General features: G+C 42.5%; 1 long non-coding RNA gene across 1 annotated transcript in view; it reads left to right on the top strand.

Moving 5' to 3' along the window:
• The window catches only part of LOC137428223 (uncharacterized), a 50,773-nt gene extending 24,718 nt beyond the window's left edge, over nucleotides 1–26,055 (top strand). The window contains exons 2-4 of the long non-coding RNA XR_010984664.2: nucleotides 1,355–1,482; nucleotides 25,668–25,807; nucleotides 26,001–26,055. This is a non-coding gene — a long non-coding RNA (uncharacterized LOC137428223). The remainder of the gene's footprint in view (nucleotides 1–1,354; nucleotides 1,483–25,667; nucleotides 25,808–26,000) is intronic.
• The last annotated feature ends 370 nt before the right edge of the window (nucleotides 26,056–26,425 follow it).

Genomic DNA, 26,425 nt, shown 5'->3' with positions numbered 1-26,425 from the left:
TCCAAACAGCATCATTCCAATGATACGTTAATACTATAACAAAATACTGCGTTAAATCACGATTGTATTGAGATATCATCAAACCAGCCCTTTGTCGTCATCTGTTCACTTCCGGATTCAGGAGCAGGTCCATATTGAGTCAATTTCAAAATCATAATTTTATTGAGGAACCTATGAAATCTCCTACCTACCCTACTACATCCGCTGGGACTCCACAACGTTCTACAGATGGTTTGGTGGGGCTAGCCTCAAACTGAGGGATTAGTTTCGGCACGGATGGACGGACGGACAGACACTCCTGTTTTATAATATAGTCTATATATATATATATGTATATACATATATAAATATATATATTACATATCGTCAGTTTTTAATTAAGAAAGTCGTGTTTTAATGCAATCTTTCTGTCAATCTTTCTGTAATGCAAGGAGGCGGTCTTTCTGTCTTCTACCGACTCCTCTCCGGCCTTGCTCCCCCAGCTCTATCTGTGCTCTGTCCCCCAAATATTCCTACAGGATGCACAAGATCTACCAGCAACCCTCTTCTGGTGAAACTGCCAAAATCAAGACTCTCTGCTCACCTTCACTCTTTCATTCCTCTTTACTCCCGCCTATGGAGCAAACTTCCTCACTCTCTTCAATCCCTCTCATCCCTCCAGGTCTTCAAAACAGCTGTTCACCACCATCTCTTATCTTCCCCCATCCAAACCTTGATCTTTTCTACCCCCGTTAATTCACCCCTGATGCGCTTTTTTGAAATTCCGATTTCTTTCCTGGAAGTCCTTGCAGTGTCCTTGTCTTTTATACTTTTCCCACCCCACCCTACCCCTTCCCACGCCTCCTCCCCCCAAGCCCTCTCCCTCCCACATATCTCCCGATGTCCCTGCTCTCAAATGTTGTGTTTGTGTGCTTCACCCTCTCTCCCCATCCTGTCTACTGCTCCCCTTATTATGTTTTGTGTCCTTTTTTTTTTTTGTGATTAATGTTAGCTCTTTCACGAGCTTAATTAATTAATTTATTAATTAACGAGCTTAGTCTTAATTAATTAATTGTAATTTTCTTTCACGGTAAATTTTCTATCTTGTATACACTAAAATAAAAAATCTCAAATAATAAATTCAAATATTGCTCGAAACACTTTGTACTGAACTTATGCACATGCGGTACCTTTTACAGTCTACTTTTTTTGCCAAATGACCCCCTTACATTGGTGTCACAACCTCATCACACAATAGTTTAACCAAAGCAGCTTCCACCGAGACACGTATGAAACATTGTTTGCCTTTACCGCAGTCAACTACATGGGGAATTTCTCAGGGAAGATTTATCATTCTGGCTTGCTGTGTGCTTAGGCACCTTTCGTGCGGCTGCCTTCAAGACCCTGATGGATGTTGATCGCCTCCAGAGCTATCCTCTTGTTGCTGGGAGTGCAGAGCTCATACCCCAGCATGGACAGATTTTTTTGCACTTTTCTGCAATGGTAAATGTCTCATCTCATCTTTTTTTCAATACACTGCTACACCATTCACCTCCCTCCAATCACAACCCGAATTGTTAGTCAGGCTGCTTAAAGGGAATAATATCCTGGCTTTCTGTGGTGGAACCTGACCAGATGACAATTTCCTGGCTTTCCGTTTCTGTGGTCAAATGGTGGAACGCTCGACAAAAGGCTCACAAAGTCACCCCGCTCTCCATAATCTCAGCTATTAAATTACTGATTTGTCTGCAGCTGTAAATATCGCCATGGAAGCGAACAATATTGTCAATGTGCGTGCATCATGAGCCCTCTTTACACGATGGCACAGGCCTTTGCTTCGCTGCAAGTCGCAAGTCAAATTTGCCTGTGCAAGTTTGGGAATGAATTTATTGTGTGGGAACATTAGGAATGGCCTTAAGCCTTTGCGATTTATGTGTGAAAGAAAAATGTATCTCCCGACTTGAGAGCAGCCTTTTCAGCACGGCGAATGACTCGAGGCACACATATGCCATAAATTTTCAAGATTTATGGCGAATCTGCTTTATACTGCTCTCGTAATTGATGATACACCGAGACTAATTTGCATTAATCTCGGACATTGTACTGGGAAAGTATTTATATTCCGGTTACTTAGCTCCACTGTTTGCCTTATTAGTGACACAGTTGTTTTTTGTGATGGTTACAATTTATATACATACGACTATATATATATATATATATATAATTATGTATAATTTTATTAAAACACACCTGACCACAAGTGTGCCTCACTGACCGGGGTCCTCAGTCGAGGTCCTCAGCATCATCCCGTTTCGGCCCTTCAACCTCGATACACCTGGATACGTACATACCCCCACCCATAGCCAGTGAGAACACAGACTACAAAAACAAAACCGCCTCCACTCACAAAATCCAAAGCCCATCACCCACTCACTCACTCACACACTCACACACCAAAAAAAAACTACACCGAACCAACCGACCACCTACCCTTACAACATGCACCACTCAAACAAAAACACATTAATGCAAAACCACACCCACTCCTGCAACACACACACACACACACACACACACACACACACACACACACACACACACACACACACACACACACACACACACACACACACACACACACACACACTTAATTAATTGTACAGTATCGGTTGTTCCTAAACTTAAATAATTTAAAGGATTGTTGTAAATGATGTTAATTTCACAACATCCCATATTCAACTTTATTTAAATTGTAAACCTCAAACATAGTTCCTCCACCTAAAGCAAGAACCTTAACCCGTAAGCAATTGACTAGTTTCCCGACTGCATGGAACATCAGCTGGGTACCGTTCTTCCTCGAGGTTTCAATCCTTTCAGCCCAGGACCTCTCCAAACGGCAGATCCACAACCTCGATCATGGATACACATCAATAGATGGTACATCAGTAGATCCACAACCTCAGTTGCATCCAGGCAGTCAGTCAACCCATCAATGCAACATAACTTATTCCAACTTTACTTGCAATAGGATTTAATGTGTTATCATATATTTATAACTTTCCTTACACACTCTATAATATGATAATATCATTAAATCATTCAAATCTTACCCTTAAATACATCAATCGACCAACCAACATGACCACACCACCTACCTTTCGATCAAACCACTTCGAATGTTCAAACTGTCATTTATAATGGTTTTTGGCATGCTGCTGTAACACACAAACACACAAACACACACACACACACACACACACAGACAAACACACCATTCACACATCTCCATTTCTCTTCCGTGCTCAGTCACTACCCCTTTAGGCTTAAATGAACCACCACCCACAACCTCAACCGACACTGTTCGACGTGCCTCCATAAACGTCCTCCATATCCAAAGTGAGCCTTTCAAGGCAACCTGGGCTACCTTGTCACACATCCTCCTTCTTTCTGTCCCACACACTCCAAGCTGAGCAAGAAATTCAGAAAAGGAATTGCCAATATACCCTCTACACCCCACTTCAAATGGCTGAAACGAAACTCGCCAACCCTTCTCCCGGCACTCTGCCTCCAGCTCACTGTACTTTTCTCTCTTCCTCTCGTGCACCTCCTCCATGTTCTCTTTCCAATGTACAGACAATTCCCCTAAGATGACCTGTCTTGTTGCACCTGACCAGATGACAATGTCGGGCCGCAACCTTGTCACACAGAACTCCTCTGGGAATACCAATTGTGGCTTTAGGTCTGCCACCACCTGCCAATCACAAGCATCTGACAGCCCTCTTGCTTTCCACCTCCACCTCTTTCCACCTCTTAGCACTTGACCCTCTTTGACAAACAACACCTCTCCCCCATCAGTCTCCTTCTACACTCTTCTCTCTCTCAATCTCAGCACCTCTTGTTGCACCATCTGCACTACCACCGCCAGCACCTGATCATGCCGCCACTTGTATCTGCTTGCTACCAATGCTACTGAGCATGCACTCAGTGCATGCTGCACCGTTCCCACACCTCCACACAAATAGCATCTCTCCTCCTGCACCAACCACCACAATCTCAAGTTTACTGGTGACCGAAGCACATCATACGTTGCCCGCATCAGGAAACTCAACAATATTGGCTCCATCCTCCAAATCCCTTGCCACTTCAATGTCCTCACCCACACACCTTCCCTCCCCGTCCAAGCACCTTGCTGTGCTTGTCCAACTGCTTTCACAAATCTCCCCTCCTCCTCCTTTCTTCTCACCTTCCTCTCAAACATCTTCCTCCTCTCTTTCACACATGCCTTTCCCCATCGCTCATGCTTCATCCACCCCCCACTCCCCCCAGCCATGCTACCCGTGCTGTACCATCCGCTCCTCATAAATATACACGTGTGTATATATATATATATACAGTCATGTGAAAAAGTAAGTACACCCCATGTAAAGTTTTTACTTTTTCAACATATTTCAACATGCAGCTATTTGATCTTCATTTCAACAATATTGATAGATAAAGGTGATAAAACTTAACAAAGAGCATGAAACATTTACATTTTGTAGTCCATTGTCTAATTTAAATAAACATAAATGCAAATTTCACAAGTGGAAAAAGTAAGTACACCCTTGGCTCTAATAGGTGGTATTGCCCCCTTTGGCAGAAACAACCTCAAGTAGGTGTTTCTTATAACTGTCAACCAGTCTCTGACATCGACTGGGAGAAATTTTTGCCAACTCCTCCGACCTCCATGCAGAATTCTTTCAGCTGTGCGATGTTTGAGGGGTTTCTTGCATGCACAGCTCGTTTCAAATCCACCCACAACATCTCGATGGGATTTAGATCCGGGCTTTGACTTGGCCATTCCAGAACCCTCCATCTCTTTCTTTTCAGCCATTCCTTGGTGGATTTACTGGTATGTTTAGGGTCATTTTCATGTTGCAAGGTCCACATTCGGTTGAGCTTCAACTTTCCGACAGATGGCCTCACATTATCCTCAAGCACCATCTGGTACAAGGAAGAATTCATAGTGGATTATATGATGGTGAGCTGTCCAGGCCCTGATGCAGCAAAGCTGCCCCAAACCATAATATTTCCACCACCATGCTTTACAGTTGGTATCAGGTTCTTGTGGTCAAATGCTGTCTTTGGTTTTCGTCAAACATGTCTTCTGGTACTGTGGCCAAATAGCTCTACCTTTGACTCATCTGTCCAGAGCACATTGTTCCAGAAGTGCTGGTCTTTGCCTCAGTGTTCATTTGCAAACTTTAGTCTTGCCCTGATGTTCTTTCTGGACAGCAAAGGTTTCCTCCTGGCACACCTCCCATGTAGATCAAATTTGTGCAGTCTCTTTCTAATGGTAGACTCGTGCACTTTGACATCAACAGTGGCAAGAGCTACCTGTAGGTCCCGTGATGGCATTGTGGGGTTCTTAGAGACTTCTTTCAGCAACTTGCAGTCTTCTCTCGGGCTGAACTTGCTGGGGCGACCTGGCCTGAACAATATGGCAGTTGTTTGGAATCTTCTCCACTTGTAGATGATCTTCCGGACAGTCGAATGATTGATTTCAAATTGTTTGGAGATCTTTTTAAATCACTTACCAGACTCGTAGGCATCTATAACCTTCTTTCTGAAGGCCTCAGAGAGCTCTTTTCATCTAGGCATGGTGACGCCGCACACTTCAACAACAAAGAGCAAACCAAACTAAATGTCTGAGGTTTAAATAAGACAGGTTCTTCCAAGATCCTCTCTAACGATGTTCTAATCATTTGCACCTGAGCTGGTGCACCTGATTCTAATTTTAGGGAATTTGAAATAGTGATAAATGTAGGGGTGTACTTACTTTTTCCACATGTGAAAGTTGCATTTATGTTTATTTAAATTATACAATGGACTACAAAATGTAAATGTTTCATGATATTTGTTATATTATATCACCTTTATCTATCAATATTGTTGAAATGAAGATCAAATAGCTGTATGTTGAAATATGTTGAAAAAGTCAAAACTTTACATGGGGTGTACTTACTTTTTCACGTGACTGTGTATATATATATATATACAGACTTGGCATTTAATATGGAATATATTTTTTTTCTTGACTTGGGTTTACTTTCTTAACTCAGTATATCAATCTAGTGAGTTTCTTTTACACTTTGGTGATTTATTTGTTAAAAGAACGATGTCACTGATTGTCTGTCGCAGCAAGAAGTCAACAACAGGATTATATCACAGGTGGCGTGGCAAAATGTACGGACAGGTGCATTTGATGATTGGCTTCACAGTCGGGTATACAAGGGTTGTTGCGTTCTGTATTAGTGGAAAACAACTGCTGCACGTCTCCAAAAGTTATTGCCGCTTCCTCTGGAGATGGTCCGTCAACTCGACAATGCTGTTTGTCATGGAGTGGTGGCTTTACGAAATTACGGCATGAAACAGCGTGCTATTGCTCGGCAGTATGGCATCACTCAAGGTCAGGTGTCAAAGATCCTGAAACGACATGCTCAGAGGGGTGTCCCTACTCCAATACTGAGGCCAGGACATCCCCGCAGAACCACAAGGAGGGATGATCGCCAGCTGCACCGGTTAGTCCGCAATGGCCGTACCAAGTCAGCTAATCGGCTTAGGGCAGAGTGGCAGCAACTGACAAATGTGCCTGTATCCAGAAGGCTAGTCAACCAACGACTGGTTCAAGCAGGCTATCGTGCCAGGCGTCCCCTGAGAAAGCCACGCCTGACCAGACAACACCGCCAGCGCCGATTGTAGTGGGCCAGAGAGCACCGTCAATGGCAGCCAGGACACTGGAATCACGTGATCTTCAGTGACGAGTCTAGATTTCTGGTCTATCGTCAAGATGGTCGCGTCCGAGTGTGCAGACAAGTGCATGAAGCCTACAAGAAAGATTGTATAGTGCCAAGAGTCCAAGCTGGAGGTGGTGGGGTGACAGTTTGGGCTGCTTTTCATGCAGGGGGCAAAACTGACCTGGTTGTTCTGAATGGAAACCTGAACCAGTTCAAGCACAGGGCCATTCTGGAAGAAATATTGCTTCCATTTGCTCATGCAGCCTTTCGAGGAAACTTTGTCTTCCAAGATGACAATGCACGGCCTCATCGTGCTCGCATGATCCAACACTTTCTTGCTGACCGTGGTGTAGAGCATATGGAGTGGCCTGCCATGTCCCTGGATATGAATCGGATAGAGAACTTGTGGGCAGAATTAACGCATCAAATGGACCACTTGGACCAGCAGCCGACCTCTGTGCGTGAATTGCAGCAGGCTATTGTCACTGCATGGCAAGCGATTCCTGTCCAAACCTTGGCAAATCTCGTGAACAGCATGCCTCAACGTGTACGTGCTCTCCTGAATGCTCGTGGGGGTTACACGAAGTACTGAACTGTAATTTTACTGTCCGTAATCCCAGTCGTAATTTAACTTTTGTTTTTGTTATTAAAAAAATTTGGCTAATGTGCAAAATAAAGAGATACTTCTGGAAAACGTACAGAAGTTTATCACAGTACTGTCCATGAATTGAGTTCGATATCAGTTTACATCACTTTCAAGGATCAATTTATTTGTTTCGAAATGTCAAATGTGGTTTTTGTTTCTTTTAAAGGTCACATTAACAAAATCTAGAATAATTTCAACATAATTCCAATGAACTTTTGGTTCTAAGACATCTTGAAAAGTAAGTTCACCCCCACAAAAAAATTATTCCATATTAAATGCCAAATCTGTATATATATATATATATATATATATATATATATATATATATATATATATATATGTAAACACATATATCGTGACACTGTAAGTTCAAACATCATGAAGAAAGAAAACATCAAAAGGAATAAAAAGAAACCTGGGGAAAATTTTTGAAGATGGAGTAAACATCAAAATGGCCAAGAATTTGAATATAACACTTGAATTGCAAATGGTACAAATGTTTTTTTTCAAATTGTTCTTCTTCATCTGTCTAGCACGAAAGCATCGCCCTGATGGCAGTTTTTCAAAAAGTCAGTTGAAGAAGTGACTTTCGTCGGTACATACAGTGCCTATAGAAAGTCTACACCCTCTTTCAACATTTTCACCTTTTGTTGCTTTATAGCCTGGAATTAAATTGCATTAAATAAGACTTTTCCACCTTTATTTACACATCGTAACACATCGTAACGTTGTTTGGCGAGGGGGGGGGGGGGGGGGGGGTCAAGAAGTCGTGAGTTTTTTGAAGTGTGTTTGGGTTTATTGTCCTGCTGACCTTTGACGGAGACCCAGATTTCTGACACTAGGTTCAACATTGTGCTCCAAAATGCCTTGGTAATCTCCTGATTTCATGATGCCATGCACATAATCAAGGTACCTCGTGCAAGAGGCAGCACAGCAACCCCAAAACATCACTGAATCTCTTCCATGTTTGACAGTAGGGAAGGTGTTCTTTTCTTTGAAGTCTTCATTTTGTTTTCTGCAAAAATAGAGATGATGTGCTTTACCAAAAAGCTCTAATTTGGTCTTATCTGTCCACAGGACATTCTCCCAGAAGGATTTTGGCTTGTTCAGGTGTGTTTTGGCCAACTCCAATCACGCTTTCTTACGCCTCTCTCTCAGCAGTGGCGTCCTCTTGGGTCTCCCACCATAGAACCCCCTATCATTGAGTTGGCGATGGATGATGTGAGTTGAAACTGTCGTACCTTGTGTCTGAAGGTCAGCTTGAATCTTTTTGGCAGTTGATCGAGGTGCTTTCTCCACCATACAAACAATCCTTCGCTGCAATCTTGGATTCAGTTTTCTCTTGCGACCACATCCAGGGAGGTTGGCTACAGTGCCATGGTCCTTAAACCTCAAAATAACATCGTGTACGGTGGACGCAGGAACATCAAGGTCTCTGGAGATGGACTTGTAGCTTTGAGATTGTCCATGCTTGGCTAAAATCTTGTTTCTGACCTCCTCAGACAATTCTCTGGTTTTCTTTCTTTTTTTCCATGCTCATGGCGGTACACACAGTGACACAAAACAGCAGAGTGGCTCCTTTTCTCTTTTCAACCTGGTTAAAAAAAAAACCACCTTCAGAGGCCATTTTTCCCCGTAAAGCGGGGGTTGGCCTTTTTCGGGAACCGTGGTTGTTGTTGTTTTTCGGTCCCCTTTTTGAAGCAATGTTTTACGGCCGGATGCCCTTCCTGACGCCAACCCTTTTTGCCGCCTTTAACGACAAACAGGGAATTACCAGTGAGCTGGTACTCAATTAGCCGACCTCGGAAGGATGACAGGCTGAGTCAACCCCCCTGGCGTTAATTCAGCGATCGACTGGGATTCGAACCCAGGATCCTAGGATCCTAAGCCGGCACCCTAGCCGCTAGCCCACCCAACACCAGGGCTTTTCAACCTGGTTGAATGAGTGATTTTTATATTGCAGGCACCTGCAACTCAACATAAGTGAGTTCAATTCCAAAGTAAAGGTGAATCACCTGTGTTACATATTTATGTGAATGTATGTGGAATTACCATTCAGGTCTTTGCTTATCCATGTGTAGTAGATGAAGGGTTGTTGTGGTTGGAGGGTCAGGAGCCCTTCTGAAAAAGAGGCCGGAAACGGAAGAGGAAAAGACACGAGGAAGAAAAGCGACGAGTATTCTTCTTCCTCGCCCCGCTCCGACGAAAGGTGGGATTGATTGAGCCGTGTGGAAAAGCGGCGTTCCCGAGCCCGTCTGGCGAGAGGAATTACCGGGACGGATACCTGCCCGGTGGACGTCAAACTGTCGTGTGGCCGTGCACCGACCCAGCGTTTGGCACCGTTCGCGACACCGTCTAAAAAGACGCGTACGGGTCGCACGTTGGGGCCTAACACGCCTTGCAAGCGGCGTGGGGCTTTTGGCTTGCTTTCCCGTACCCGCTTCGCGTGGCCACGAGGGGCTGCAGCCGTGGTGCCTGGTACGATACCTGCCCGGTGGAAACACGTCCACCCGGGGTTCGTTCAACCGCCCGAGTGCGGCGACGCCGACCATCATCTTGGTCAGGAGGGGCCCAGAGACATTGTGCGGGACCGAGACCAAAAGGGGGTCGTGAGTACCAACGGGGACACACATATATAAGATGGCCATCTTAATCATATAGGGAATTGATTGTGGATTGGGAATTGTTGATGGTTGTTTGTTGTTGATTGCTCGGGGAAAATCTCCGTGGTTGTATCATTGAAATTGTATGGTATCATTACCATTGAAATATATCCTTGAACATCAGTTGTCTCTTGGGTGGAATTCATATGGATTGCGTGGCGAAAGCGCATATATAATACAACTTTCTGGCGAAGTTCCTCTCACGGTCCGGGGGTCACCGAGACCAGGTATTCACCGAGGGGACCACGTAACAGAATTGGGGGCTCGTCCGAATTACGATTTGTGGCTTCGCAATTGGGTCTACGTCCGGGATTTAAAATTGTATAACATAATAAAATAATAGTTTTATTAATTAAAATTAATTAATTAATTATTAATTGGTAAATTTTTTGAGAAATTGGGGTAAAGTCTTGGGTGAAGGTTAACAGGTGTTAACGATAGGCACCATGGCGTTTGTGGCACAGAACTTTGTGGTAACCCCGAGTGAGGCACAGTTCCGAGCGTTACTAAAGTCGGACCTCTTGAAATTGGCCAAACATTTTAACTTGGAGGTCCGAACTAATTTGAGGAAGGCAGAGTTGCAGACCACGGTGATACAGTCTATGGTGGGATTAGGAACATGGGACGAGTTAGCCTGGCAGTGGCTACCCGAAGAACCAGAAGACGTTGAGCTCCGGAAACTGGAGTTGCAATTACGGAGCCAGGAACGGATTAAAGAAGAAGAAAGGAAAGCAGAAAAGGAAAGAGCAGAAGAAGAAAGGAAAGCAGAAAAGGAAAGAGCAGAAGAAGAAAGGAAAGCAGAAGAGAGGAGAGAAGAGAAACAAGCAGAGGAAAGGAGAGTGGAACGAGAACTCCAGGAAAGGTTAGAAGGGAGAAAAGCAGAGGAGAGGAGAGCTGCAAGGGACCTCGAAGCAGAGGAGAGAAAAGCGGAAAGGGAATTAAAGGAACGTGACATGGAGCTTCAGCAGGAAATTAAATTCAAGGAGCTGGAGTTAATGAGAGAACGGGGAGAGGTACCACCCTTGCTGACGGGGTCGACACCTAACCAGAAAACCTGGGATGTGGGCAGACATGTGAGGCTGGTTCCACCGTTCAGTGAAAAGGAAGTCGCGAAATTTTTTCCACACTTTGAGAAAGTGGCTCGACAATTAAACTGGCCGGAGGAGGCCTGGACCATACTAGTGCAAAGTGTGCTGGTGGGGAAAGCTCAAGAGATTTATTCGGCGCTACCAATGGACCAATGTGCAGATTATGAGGTACTGAAGAAGCACATCCTCAAAGCCTATGAGTTGGTTCCGGAAGCTTACAGGCAAAAATTCAGGAATGCCAGGAAGAGGGAGAGTGAGACCCATGTGGAGTTTGCCAGAGTGAAAGAAAACATGTTTGATCGGTGGTGTGAGTCAAAAGGAGTCGGGAAAGACTTCGAAACATTGCGTGACTTGATCCTGGTGGAGGAATTTCAGCAGTGTGTCCACGAGGACATCAAAGTGTACCTGCAGGAAAAGAAAGTACCAAAGTTGTGGGATGCAGCCACCATGGCAGATGATTATGCCTTAACCCACCGAATAGGGGTCCACGAACTTAACTCCTCGCCTAGATCTCCGCAGGGGAGGTGGGGAACAGCAGGTGCGGAGAACGACAATACATGGCGGCGGCCTCGAGAGGATTATGGGGACAACGTGGATACCCCACCTGTTCGAAATCAGAGGGATGCGGGCCCAAGACAAACTTATATTTCGGGGGGCCCGAGGCAGACCACGAGTTTTTCCTCCGGGCCTACTTGCGCTTTTTGCAAGAAACCTGGACACTTGATGTCCAGTTGTTACCGCATGAAAAGGGAAGACCCAGAGCGGAGTCCGACTATTACGACTCCAAATGCAATGGCCATTGTGAGAAATCGCCATCAAAAGGGTTACCAACCATTTATTTCAGAGGGGTTTGTGTCACTGGAGGGAGCCTCGACTAACCGGAGACCGGTTAGGATATTGAGGGACACAGGAGCACATCAATCTTTAATGCTTGAAGGCATTTTGCCATGGTCCGAGGAGACGGCAACGGGGGATAGTGTTCGTTTACAGGGGATCGGGGGCGGTGTTAGTGCTCCACTTCATGTCATCCATTTGGAGTCCGATTTGGTGTCAGGACCGGTCACCGTCGGTTTACAAGCCACACTTCCTGTAGAGGGTGTATCTGTGGTTATCGGGAATGATTTGGCCGGGGGTCAAGTTTATGGTAACCTGAGGGTTGGTAAAGAGCCCAGCAAGGAAAATAACACCACACCAGCTCGGGGTGGCGACAAAAGTACCAAGTTATTTGTAGGGGGACTGAACTTCAAAACAGAGGAGGAAGTTCTGACCTCTGTCTTCAACAGATATGGGCCGCTGGTGGAAGTGCGGTTGGTAAGAGACAGGGAAACGCAACAGTCAAGAGGGTTCGGCTTTGTCACGTTTGCAAGCACAAACGACGCCAGAGAGGCAGAGAAGAATTGGAATGGCAAGGATTTGGAGGGTCGGACCATAACAGTAGGGAAGGCATTTCGTAGGCGTCGAGAGGTCTACAGGAGAGTACAACTGGGCGGTAGTTTGGGTGGTGGCCGCAATCAATATTATTATGGAGGCTCCCTGAGTTACGTCAGCTCCCGAAGGAAGGATTGTCAAAGTAGTGGCCGAGAAGGAGACCGCTATTCAGGGGACTACAGTGACAAGCGGTCCCCCATAATTATTAGGGAAGTTCTGAAAAGCTGAAGCACTGAAGGCGGCGGAGCCGCCGAGCCAAGATTCCTACACGGATTAACCGTGAACGCTCCGTTCCTAAAGGCGTCCATGTAGTGAACTTTCATGCACGGACTAACCGTGAACTCCACGTTCCTCAAGGCGTCCATGTATAGAACTTTCCTGCACGGTCTAACCGTGAACTCCACGTTCCTAAAGGCATCCATGTAGTGAATACTCGGCTTGGCCTCCCGGAAAAAGTGCTATCGAGTTGCTTAACTTTGGATCTTTGATCAACCCCTTCACCTTCATTCACAAGAAACTGACAGTCAAAGTCAGAGGGTCATGAGATGGAGTTTGGCTTGGTAGGAGTCCAACGGGAAATTGAACATGTAAAGGGCAGGGACAATGTCGTTGCTGGTGCTTTGTCCAGAGTGAATTACCTTGTAAAATCTCTGGGGGTTTTGTAAAATTTTGTTGCTTTATTTTTGAGTTGTGATAATTGTTGCCCAGGGGAACTGATGATTTGGGGGTTGAGTTACCTGGTTTGTTTATCCAAGTTGGCCGGCAAAGAAAGTTTTCGCTGGGTTCAAACTTTCTTTCTTGAAGGGGGGAGTGTTACATATTTATGTGAATGTATGTGGAATTACCATTCAGGTCTTTGCTTATCCATGTGTAGTAGATGAAGGGTTGTTGTGGTTGGAGGGTCAGGAGCCCTTCTGAAAAAGAGGCCGGAAACGGAAGAGGAAAAGACACGAGGAAGAAAAGCGACGAGTATTCTTCTTCCTCGCCCCGCTCCGACGAAAGGTGGGATTGATTGAGCCGTGTGGAAAAGCGGCGTTCCCGAGCCCGTCTGGCGAGAGGAATTACCGGGACGGATACCTGCCCGGTGGACGTCAAACTGTCGTGTGGCCGTGCACCGACCCAGCGTTTGGCACCGTTCGCGACACCGTCTAAAAAGACGCGTACGGGTCGCACGTTGGGGCCTAACACGCCTTGCAAGCGGCGTGGGGCTTTTGGCTTGCTTTCCCGTACCCGCTTCGCGTGGCCACGAGGGGCTGCAGCCGTGGTGCCTGGTACGATACCTGCCCGGTGGAAACACGTCCACCCGGGGTTCGTTCAACCGCCCGAGTGCGGCGACGCCGACCATCATCTTGGTCAGGAGGGGCCCAGAGACATTGTGCGGGACCGAGACCAAAAGGGGGTCGTGAGTACCAACGGGGACACACATATATAAGATGGCCATCTTAATCATATAGGGAATTGATTGTGGATTGGGAATTGTTGATGGTTGTTTGTTGTTGATTGCTCGGGGAAAATCTCCGTGGTTGTATCATTGAAATTGTATGGTATCATTACCATTGAAATATATCCTTGAACATCAGTTGTCTCTTGGGTGGAATTCATATGGATTGCGTGGCGAAAGCGCATATATAATACAACTTTCTGGCGAAGTTCCTCTCACGGTCCGGGGGTCACCGAGACCAGGTATTCACCGAGGGGACCACGTAACACCTGCTTGAAATGTAATTATTTCTAACAACTTCTAAAAGGTGCCAATAGTATTGTCCGGGCCATTTTAGGATTTCTGTGTGGAATAAGGTAAGATTTAGTAATTTTTTCAGCTTTTTTTTGTTTTGTTCCACTGCAAACCAAAGAAATACACATGTGGATACCAAAATATTTTTAAATTTCAACTATTTTCTGGAAGAAATGATGCATTTGTTGAAAAAAGTGCAAGGGTGCCAATATTTTTGGCCACGACAGAATGTATGTGTGTGGGTATACGTATATGTATATATATATATCACATTAGTGTGGTGAGTGGGTGGAAAACGTCAGTAAGCACTGTGAACATGAACCAGGTAATTTATTTTGCAATTATACAAGATGTTTTATAGAGGTCATTCTTAATTTGCACAGGCACAATAATTATGCGCTGCTGCTGCACTGCTGCTGTGCTTTACGGTATGTTGCTCACGGTATATTTTGAGATTTTTTTCTGGTGAAGTAAATGGTCCGAGGATAAAGGATATTCCTTTAATTGGACTGACATAACGAATGCATGTTTTGCATTTAGAAGGGATTGCTGAGCTGCTGGTACATGGTCAAAAGGACCCCATTCATATATGTATACTCGTATATATACAGTATATGTATACATAAATGAATGAATGAATGATCGTTTTAAGGCCATTTTCCCCGCTAGAGCGCGGGTTAGCCTTGCGGGCCCCATGACAATCATGGTTCCCTGTTTGAGGCAATGTTTTTATGGCCGGATGCCCTTCATATACATTATATATTATATATACGTACATATTAAAGGGGCCCTTTAAAAAAAAGACAAACAAATCTATAAATCTATAAATAGACAAACAAGAGGATCTTTCAGAAAGTAAGAAGTATTCCACAAATAATAAATTGCAGAATATTTCTTCAAAGTCAGATCATTCGGTTGAAATGACGTCACATTAGCAACATACGTGAAAATACCCATTCTTATATTGTTTTCCTAAAATCACAGACTGGTGTTTTCATGTCTTTTGCTGTCGTGACGTCATCACACCATAATTGTGTGATTTAATGTTCTACAATTATTCTATTATTGATCTAATAAGAGGACAATCAAATTTTGCCCTTCAAATATTTCTTTCTTTGAAAAGATAAACACTTCATGGAGAATATATTTGGAATAAAGTCGTCTTCAAATGATTTGAGCTTGTTCGTAAATACTAGATAATGTAAAGCAATGTATTCTCCTTTTAATTCTGGCATGATTTACATGTATTCAACTGGCCTATGTCATCACTATTTTCTGGAACTCATTGAACAGTGGTGAAATTGATAAATAGTTCATTATGGAAATGCAACTGAAGTGGAGCGGTAGCTGTTGGTGATGCTTAACACAGGCTGGCCCAGGACAAAGTTGGAAACCAATTGACATTAACAGCTGCAATATTGCTGAACAAGGTGCATGCAAATCAGTTGGTCCAACAAACCTGTCCTTGACAGGAAGGTGCAGAGGTAGCACACTTACCTGTGAGCTGTCGAGCCTGGGTTAGATTCACGACCCGGCTATAAACTGTCGTATCAGTGTTTTGCAGGTAGAGGGTTGCATCACATAGTGCACCATCCCTCAGATGGGTATCCCAAAGATGAGGATCCATCTGCTTGTATTAGCTGGTGGATATAAAACATTCCATGGTGTCTTTTTATTCTCCCTTCTTGTGGGGTCAGCTGGGAAAGTTTTTGGCCCAAGTCTTTCAAAGTTTAGCTGGTTATGCCTGACATTCGATTTAAGGTGATTGGGATTTATAATTTGTTCATGGTGTCATTGATAACTCACCCACCCTTGTGAAAAACACCATGGGAACTTTAGTATCCACCAATGCATAATAGTAGATGAGACACCCAGCTTAATGTAAAGCTGAAGAACAGCACCCTTTGTTATGTAACACCTTGCCTTCAAATATTCTGGTCGATATAATCAACGTTTGGCTGTAAGTACGCTACCTAGCTCTGTGCCATCCTGCCACACTTGATTTGGCCATTGCTTCATCATATAATAGTAAAGAAGGAAAGTGAAAAACCTGGTCTTAAATTTAAACCTAAACAAGAGCAATTCAATTGTGCCAATGTGTCTCCGCGCAGTCCCTGACCATGACAACCGGTAGATGCCCTTGTTGACTGTCCTAAAATGAACAAGTTTGATTTAAATCCCTTCAGCTGTTCTGAAGTATCACATTTTCACCAGACATGACAGGTTTTGGATCGATCGATGAAGCGGTTTTGGAGAAGGGTTTTTTAATTTTAAATAACGGCTTTCAAGCTAATATGGCTGCCAAACCACATGACATATGACATCAAAAATGTACACGTTTGATCAAGTTTGTGGATCGTTTGGGATCACATTTGTGAAGTTTCATGTTGATTGGATAAGGTTTGTTTCTCAATCCAATATGGCTGTCAAACCACGCGACCTACGACATCATCATTTTCAAATGATATGCAGCAATGTTGTTGGATGCCATTTGTAAAGTTTTGCATCGATAGGGTAAGCGGTTTCTGAGATATAATTATTTAATATTTTCCTTCAATCCAATATGGCTGCTACACCATGTGACCAATGATGTGTTCGTGATCAACTTTTAATCGCCATGCCTAGTCGATGACACATGTAAAATTTTGAATCGATCGCTTCAGTGGTTTGGGAGATGTTTTTTTACAAGGCATAAAAAGACTAAAATGTTGGCAACTGAAAAGATCTACCTGTTCAAATTGGGAGACGATCATGTGGAAATAGTGGAAAGTTTCATCTTCCTGGGTTGAAGCGGGTGGAGGATGTGGAGGAGAAATTAATAAACGGTTCGCATTGGGGAGAACAGTAATGTCAGTTGACAAAGATCTGGAAAGACAAAGATGTGATAATACAATCCAAGAGGGGGGGTGTTGAATGCTCTTTCTGGTGTTTCCAATTACAACATATGGATGTGATTCACAGACAGTGAAAAATAAATAAATGAAGAAGATTGATAGTTTTAAAATGTGGTGTTTGGGGATGAATGTTAAAATTCCATGGATTGTAAGAAGAAAAAACAAATCGGTGCTTGATGGAATTAGACCACCATGTACATTAGAAGTGCTGATGCTAAAATGGGAACTCTCATATTTTGGACACATTACGCATGCAGAAATCAAAAGTCTGGAGAAATCGACCATGCTGAGGAAAGTTGAGGGAAGAAGAGGAAGAGGCAGACCTTGTTTGTGTTGGATGGATGGGGTAAAGGTTGCAACCAAACTATCTTTGCCAGAGCTTCTGGAAGCAGTTCACGTTTGGGAGAAGAAGTTTTATCATGTTTGTTTATATTGTCATGTGATTCCCCTTGGTGAACAGCACAGGGACCATGGATAGCCAAAGCCAGCTTTAACTACAAAGGCGTTCAGTTCAATTAGCGGATTTCACTATATACATGTCACTCTGAATCTGAGTTGAACGTTCAACTAATACTCTGAACTCTGATTTCACTCTGAACATGGCCGGTCCAAACACAAATGCGCAAGGGAGAAGAACAAGGGAACCAGAGGAGAGGAAGAACAGGGTAAGATCAGAGGGCCAGAGAGCAAGAGTCCAGGGTAAGAGCGGAGGGCAAGAACAAGAGTCCAGGGTCAGCGAGCAAGAGCAAGAGAGAGATGTCCGTCCTCGAGTTCCTTTATTGTTGGGGTCGTGACGTCATCAGTACTTCTCCACCAATCAGCGCACCGCTTCTTGCTCGCCTCTGACGTCCTTGGTGGCCTTTGCCAATCGGCACTCGGATTCCTCCTTGGCCTCCCTTCCACCAATCAGCGGGTAGCTTCTTACTCCACCCTGGCCAATCACGAGTCCCCAGGGTGTGTCTTCAGCCTGCCCGAGCTATGTGAGGCGATGTAGATGGTGGTGTCCATCGGCAGTGTTCAGAACTGGCTTCCGGTTGGTTTTATTGTTATTATTTAGTGCAATAAATGGGCATTTCTCACTAGTTTATATGGTGCAGTGCCAAAAGAGCTAAAGGATAAATCACTGAGGTTTGATGAACAGGGAAATTAACATAATCCCTATACTAGTTAACATGGCCCATTCCTCGTAATGGAGATGAAGATACAAGCTTAATCCGAACACACAGTTTAAACAAGTACTTATTACATCTAGGTTTCTACATGACATTCAGAGCACCTACCTATACAAATCTACCTTAACTAAAGTATCCCTTCCCCCACAAACGTAACACAGCTCCCCCTCCCGACCCCCCCCTGGAACTGTCGTCCCCGCAAGGTTCATTGCAGGCGCTACCATCCCATTGCAGGCGCTTACCGACTCACACTTAATTAACCTATGAAATAAATCAGGAGGGCTGTGGGAAGTGAGCCGAATTAATCCGACATCCGGGCTAAACAAATTCCTTACTTATAATTTGGTGGTTCTTCTTCTTCACGACACTCGGAGCACACTAATCTATACAAATCTACCTGGACTAAAGTAATCACTGCCTACCCCCTACAAACGTAACAATATGTATTGTGCCTTCTGCACTGTCTCCATGTTGCTTTGCTTTCCAGCTCATTGCCTGTGTTAATCAACACCACCTGCATACCTGCACATCTAACTTCCTCCACTCGAAGCAGTCAACACGTTGCTATCAATGAAATCCTCTCCTGTTATCTCCCAGTCTTGTTTCTCGTCTACATACAGTAAATGAGCTCTCCGACACTCTTCGTTTTTCAGATGACCACACATTGTGTCTCCTGTTTTGTACCACTTCTTATTGATGGGTGGAGAGCAGCTGTGTCACTCTCTGCTTATCTGGAATTGATTAGATGTTGGTCTGACAAATGGTCAATCTTGACAATTCTCACAATTTCACCCTGTTGCTCTGGATCTACAAACTAACCCATCTATCTATTCTATGGTAAGCCAATGCAGAAGGTTCAGTCTATATAACTCTGTAGTTCTGACCCTGACCACTCCAGTGTTGATCACACAACAAAGTTTGCCTCCAATTCCAGACACACGCTCGGTATAAACTGTAAAAGTACAAACTTGGTAAAGGAGAAGACATCCAATCTATTGAAAGTTAGATTATGCAATTCCCCTTTCTGTTCTTACATGAAACCAATATAGCTGCACTTTCCATGTCTATAAAGCTTTGCATCCAACTTCATCTATCGAGCGAAAGCCTTCCTCTGTGCTGGTTTTGCAAACACCATCTTATCCTCACCTTTATCATTTCCCCAATTGATCGACAACTCGCTACCTTCGTACCACTTCGTACCTACCATTCACGGTGATATAATTAATTTAAATTGAGAAGAGGTGTTTGGCCTCAGCCATGTGCAACTCTGTGTCCTTCTCCAACAAGGTTATTGTAATGTGTTAAACCTCAGATTCAAAATCAAATCACACAGCTTTAGTTGTAGAATTTCCATTTTAATTTGGACACCTTTGCCGACTGAGACAATGCGCAAAGGAAAGTTTGTCCTCCATATTGTACCCAGAAGATGCAAGTTTCAGTTGACAATTGGTCAGCAGTGTTGCCTTTTGGATGCCAGTTTGAGGTTGCAAACATTCAAGAATACCGAGATACTGTACCACGTACACTCTATATGGCTGCAGTACTTGTACCGAGTCCAATATGAGGGGTGAAACTAAAGTTACAGAACTATGGTTCATTGTCATACATATACTTCATGTATCAGAGGATGTAGGGGAATGGTGGGACACAGTAAGGAAGAAGAATAGAAATCAACAATATTAACGTGAAGACATGGCAGCCATTTTCAAAGTGGATTGTTGTATCGCATGCAATTTCCAGTTAAAATGGCAGATAGCACGAAAGTACTTCCTGGTTCATTTCTAATGTTGAAATCATTGTCTTGTCGCTATGTAATACACATCACACCGAGCCCCACCATCCGCTTACAAACGCATGGCCAAAAAAGCTTTAAGATTCAAGATAATTTATTACCCGTATTATCAAGAACAAATAAATTTGACGTCCACTGGCAATTTACTAACTAACTAAAAATAATCTGAACAAGTACAAATACATTCAAAGTACACCGCCCCATGCCAAATAATTAAATATGCTGCAGCGCGGCATTGCAGGGGTGCCTCCGGCGCCCGGCAATACCGCAGTGCAGCTCATTGAGGCTGCATTGGGAGGGAGAGGTGTACACTAATTGATTGATTAATTGTATAATTAAAATCAATAAAAGATTATCACAAAATATTTTCATAATCAATTGGCTAATCGCATAACTAAACCACTAGTGCTTCATCCGAAGATGTATCTTTTAGAAATTTAATTAAATAAGTCATTTATAAAAAATTAAATAATTAATTGATTACTCAATAAATAATTAATCGATTAATCAATAAATAATTAATAGATGAAATGATTAATCAATAAATCAAAAATATCCTTGATAGCCACATCACTTGGTTACTCATGTCCAAATATTAGCTTCCCAGCTCAAAAGGTGCCTGAGATATTGGCCAAATGAGAAAGAAAATAAATAAATGATTAATAATGAAAATAAATAAATAATAATCCCAAAAAAAATTAATTATTAATCAATTTGGTCAGAGAACACATAAACTACCACTATTTCATCAGAATCGGTAACTTTAAAAAAAAAATTTTTTTGTCATTAATCGAATAATTAAATAATTAATCGATTAATTGATTGATTAATAAATCAAAAATAGCCTTTGCAGGCAAATCACCTGGTCATTGGCGTGTCCAAATATCAGCTTCCTAACTCAAAAGGTGCCTGAGTTAATGGTCAGAAGAGAAAGGAAATTTGATTAATTAAATAAGTACTTAATTAATCGCTAATAATTAAATAACTCCTCAATTTATTGATTAATCAAAAAACAAAATATACCGTTTTTGACAAAGGACTTGCTCACTGTTGTGCCGAAATTTCAGCTTCCTAGCTCAAAGGATGGCTGAGATATCGCCCGGACAAACAAACAAGAAAGAAAGCAAGAAAACAAACAACCAGAGTGAAAACTGAGTACTCTCTTTCAGCGTGCGTCACTGCCGAGCCCCCTTCGGTGCCCAGCAAGGACGATTTGCAATGCCTGGAGATGGCAAAGGAAAGGAGCGGTGTACAACAAACAACCAGAGTGAAAACTGAGTACTCTCTTTCAGCGTGCGTCACTGCCGAGCCCCCTTCGGTGCCCAGCAATGACGATTTGCAATGCCTGGAGATGGCATAGGAAAGGAGCGGTGTACAATATGCAAAGCCCGTCTGCATCCACTTTGTATTCAGACTTCTTCCATACACAAAACATGACGAAAATAGCGAAAAAAAACACAAAAAAATTGATGATTTTAGGCGACCTTGACCTTTTGACCTCAAAAGCAATCGGCTTCAGTGATCCAATATGCAAACTCTGCTCAAATTTCAACTCAATCGGATAAAATTGGTGACTTTATGCAACATTGACCTTTGACCACTTGATCGAAAACAATTGGCGTGTAGATTTTGATTGGTGAACCAATTCAGTGACCCAATATGCACATTCCTTAAATTTCAGGTCAATCGGGTGAAAATTGGCGATTTTACGCAACCTTGACCTTTGACATTTTGATCTAAAAAAAACAAGCAGCTTCTAGCTTTTGATTGGTGAACCAATTCAGTGACCCGATATGCAAATTATTAAAATTTCTGGTGAATTGGGTAAAAATTGAAGATTTTATGTGATGTTGATTTTTGACCTTTTGGCCAAATTATTAAGTTGTCTTATCCTTAATATCACAATAAAGCTTTGTTGAAAATTTGATAATGAAAGAAGAAGAAGCACCTTTGAGGCCATTTTTCCCCACAGAGCAGTGGTTGGTCTTTTTCGGGCACCGTGGTCCCCTTTTTCAAGCAATGTTTTATGGCTGGATGCCCTTCCTGCCACCAACCCTGTTAGTTGCCTCTTGCGACACACAGGGAATTACCATTGAACTGGTACTCAATTTTCCGACCTCGGAAGGATGACAGGCTGAGTCAACCCCCCTGGTGTTAGTTCAGCGATCAGACCAGGATTTGAACCCAGAATCCTAGGATCCCAAGCCAGCACCCTAACCACTAAGCCAACACCAGGCTGATGAACGCTCAAATGATAAAAAAACCCAGAATCCTAGGATCCCAAGCCGGCACCCCTACCGCTAAGCCAACACCAGGCTGATGAACGCTTAAATGATAAAAAACCCAGAATCCTAGGATCCCAAGCCGGCACCCCTACCGCTAAGCCAACACCAGGCTGATGAACGCTCAAATGATAAAAAAAAAAACCAGAATCCTAGGATCCCAAGGCGGCACCCCTACCGCTAAGCCAACACCGCTGATGAACGCTCAAATGATAAAAATAAGTTATGGCCCAGACAGACAGACACACAGAAGTGATTGCAAATCTCGTCTCCCGCTGCACGGGGGACGGCCTAGAAATCTTAAGAATGATGGCTGCGAGGGATCAGGGATTAGGCTACATATCAATATTAGTATACATTGAATCAAACCCTTCTTGCGTATTTATCATTGAAAATACAGATTGCATTTAGCACATGCTTATTGAAGTCACTTTTTTCTCAGGCCTTCCAAGGTTGTAAATTATAGTTGGTCTTTTGATTTGGTTTAAAATGGAATCCTATAATGTTTCAATTTCTAATTTAAAATTTTCAATTTCTTTCGCGCAGCATGGCAAGGGGCAGTGCCAGTAATGACAGCACTTACCTTTGAGTTGTCTCAACTGGTTTCGATTCTCAGCACGGCTACAAATTCTGGGATTGGCGTACCGACCCTACACCATCCCTCAGATGGGTATTAAACCGGGTGTCCCATCTGCTTGCATTAGTTGGTGGACGTTTCGAGAAGACGAGGCGAGCTATCACCGGCATCCAGAACAAATCACTAATTTCTGCCTAAACTGCAGGTAGAATGTGGTTTCTGTCTGGACATTTCCTGTACAGTGGAAGCGAATCCACTCTCCCAGGTATTCACCTGTCGCAAGTCAATGGGCGTCTTTGGCTGCGAAGAGCAAAGCAACAACACCAAATTAAATTCCGAGCAGCTTTACACTACTTGGACCTTTTTAGATTACAAATAAATAATAAATCATCAATATTACATCACCAATAATACAAATATTACCAAATATTATATAATATTATTATATTATATTTTAAAATATTACAAAATATTACCAATATAAAATAAATAATGAATCATCAATATTACATCACCAATAATACAAATATTACCAAATATTATATAATATTATTATATTATATTTAAAAATGTTACAAAATATTACCAATGTAAAATAAATAATAAATCATCAATATTACATCACCAATAATACAAATATTACCAAATATTATAAAATACTATTATATTATATTTTAAAATATTACCAATATAAAATAAATAATGAATCATCAATATTACATCACCAATAATACAAATAATACCAAATATTATATAATATTATTATATTATATTTTAAAATATTACAAAATATTACCAATATAAAAGAAATAATAAATCATCAATATTACATCACCAATAATACAAATATTACCAAATATAAAATACTATTATATTATATTTAAAAATATTACAAAATATTACCAACATAAAATAAATAATAAATCATCAATATTACATCACCAATATCACCAATATTACAAATATTACCAAATATTATAAAATATTGGTTCATGAGTTATCAAGTGACCACTACATTCGTTGTGTGTGTGTGTGTGTGTGTGTGTGTGTGTGTGTGTGTGTGTGTGTGTGTGTGTGTGTGTGTGTGTGTGTGTGTGTCTGTCTGTCTGTCTGTCCGCAGCATAACTACCCGATGATATCATCCGATCTTGATGAAACTTGGGTAGGAGGTTGATATCATTATCTAGTTGTGTCTTGCATGGAGTGGGCGTATTGTGCCCATTGTGGGCGGAGCCACGCCCGAAAAAGATGTCTTTTTCGGGGGTAATCGGGTTCAAGCTACATCTTCTCCGAGGGAGTTGGTGGAATCTGACAGGGGTTTCGGTATTTGGTTAGGCCAATGTCGTGTCTAGCGCGATTTTTCATTTTCACCCAAAGGTCAAGGTCACAAGGTCACGAAATTTAGAAAAGTCAATTTTTGATGGTTTTATTACATTGTTCGCTTCCTGATAGGGTTAAATGTCGTACATGATCTTATATTATCACATACATCATGAAATACAAGTTTTCCAACAAATTTCAGAATCTTCGACCTTTGACCTTTGAAGGTCACAAAGGTCAACTCTTCAAAGTTGTCGGAATTGAACCGAATTTTCGGTATTGTGTAGCTAACTAACCTCATAACTGATTATACATTCTTTTCTATCTCATTTCAAGGTCACTAACCTTCGTTTTGACATTTCCAGGCCTGGCCTGTCCGGGCCTGTTTCGGTTATAGTTCGTCCTTTGTCATTGAATACCGCTCGCTCGTGAACCATCGTCGTCTCCTGACTTGTATTATATTTTAAAATATTACAAAATATTACCAATATAAAATAAATAATAAATCATCAATATTACATCACCAATATCACCAATATTACAAATATTACCAAATATTATAAAATATTATATTTTAAAATATTACAAAATATTACCATTATAAAATAAATAATATCACCAATACTACATATATATATTTGTACAAAAGAAATGTTTGTATTATGATTGGTGGAAATCATGACAACACAGCAACTCCAGTTCAGTCAGGCCATTATCCTCAGTTAAAACAGGCCTGTGCCTCTGCAGCGATAGTGAGCCGATCCATGCTAGTACAAACAATTTCCAATTGATGTTGGAATTGGTCTTCTACAGGGCATCTAATTGTTTAGGCCCATGTACATTTTTGTATGTTATAGGCTGTGAAACCCAAACCTGCGATTTACTTACCTCCCGCTGGGGGCAACATATGACCACGTCACGATTACTGAACCGGTCCAATATGCTTTCTCGCCAAAGACGACTTTTTACATGATTTATTGATCACCTCTAGGATTTAAGCAAGAACAGAATTCAATAGTTAGCGTAGAGCTCGACTCGTCGGGTGAGTGTCTAGATATGATATATGATTACTGACATCATCTCCACTCCAGAAAAATCGTTTTAATGTCTGTCAGAAAGGATTTTTTTTTCTTTAGAGATTTGTGGCTTGTCAGTCACGTGATTTACTATAAAAAGCAGGTGCAATGGAGGTGCATTGTACCATTTAAAGGACATCGATGGTAATGGTTTATGTGATGGCAATTCCAGCAGGGAAAAGGCAACCATGCTTGTAATGTTTGACTTTTGCTATTCTCTGGTTCGTTGTCGGGTTCAGGTGAAGGAAGATCCGATGCCCTGAATCCTCTTTGGCCGTGCCTCGTATGTGACCCCTTGAAAATGAGATGCGCTTCTTCTTCCTCAACCACTGCTGGGTCAACGCGTGCCACCTGTCAGGTGCGGAACAGCCTCTGACAGGTACTGCGCTCACACTCACACTACCTTGCCCAATAGATGCCCTTCTGATTAATTATTTAGGTCCCGAAAGGCATTAGTTTTCAGCAATGCCCACAATTCTCCTTTATGATCCAAAGTGATCAGTGGCTCTGGTTGGTGGATCCTCATGCCACTTTAGGGACTTGTGTTAATTTTTTTTTTTAAACCATCTCAGGGTCAAGGTGGAACTTGGACATACATCAGGAGAAGACAGAGGACAAGTACATTAGGAGACATCCACGTACTTCTACGTCAATAACAAGGACATTTGATGCATCGACACGGTATATGAGATTTAACTCCGTGATCAATTCAAGTATCTTGAGCTATCAGCTCAGATGCAATAGTTGCTCATTGTAGTTGCACAAGTACAATGATGACCATACACGATTCCGAGTAACTCCTCGCAGTGACTTTCTAATTTCCATCACAGTTGGGAGAAGGCACCGTTCAAATCTGGGAGAACTGGAGCAGTTTGCACAAGAAGAGTTGGTGAACCTGCCAGTAGAGAGGTGTAGGAAGCTCATTCATGGCTATAGGAAGCGCTTGACTACAGGTATTTTGTCCAAAGGCCGTGCTACAAAATATTAAACTAGGGTG

Source organism: Myxine glutinosa, chromosome 5 (assembly GCF_964187855.1).
Source record: "Myxine glutinosa chromosome 5, kmMyxGlut1.1, whole genome shotgun sequence".
Classification (NCBI taxonomy): Eukaryota; Metazoa; Chordata; class Myxini; order Myxiniformes; family Myxinidae; genus Myxine; species Myxine glutinosa.
Note: the sequence above shows the minus strand (reverse complement) of the source record. Positions and strands in the feature narration are given on the sequence as shown.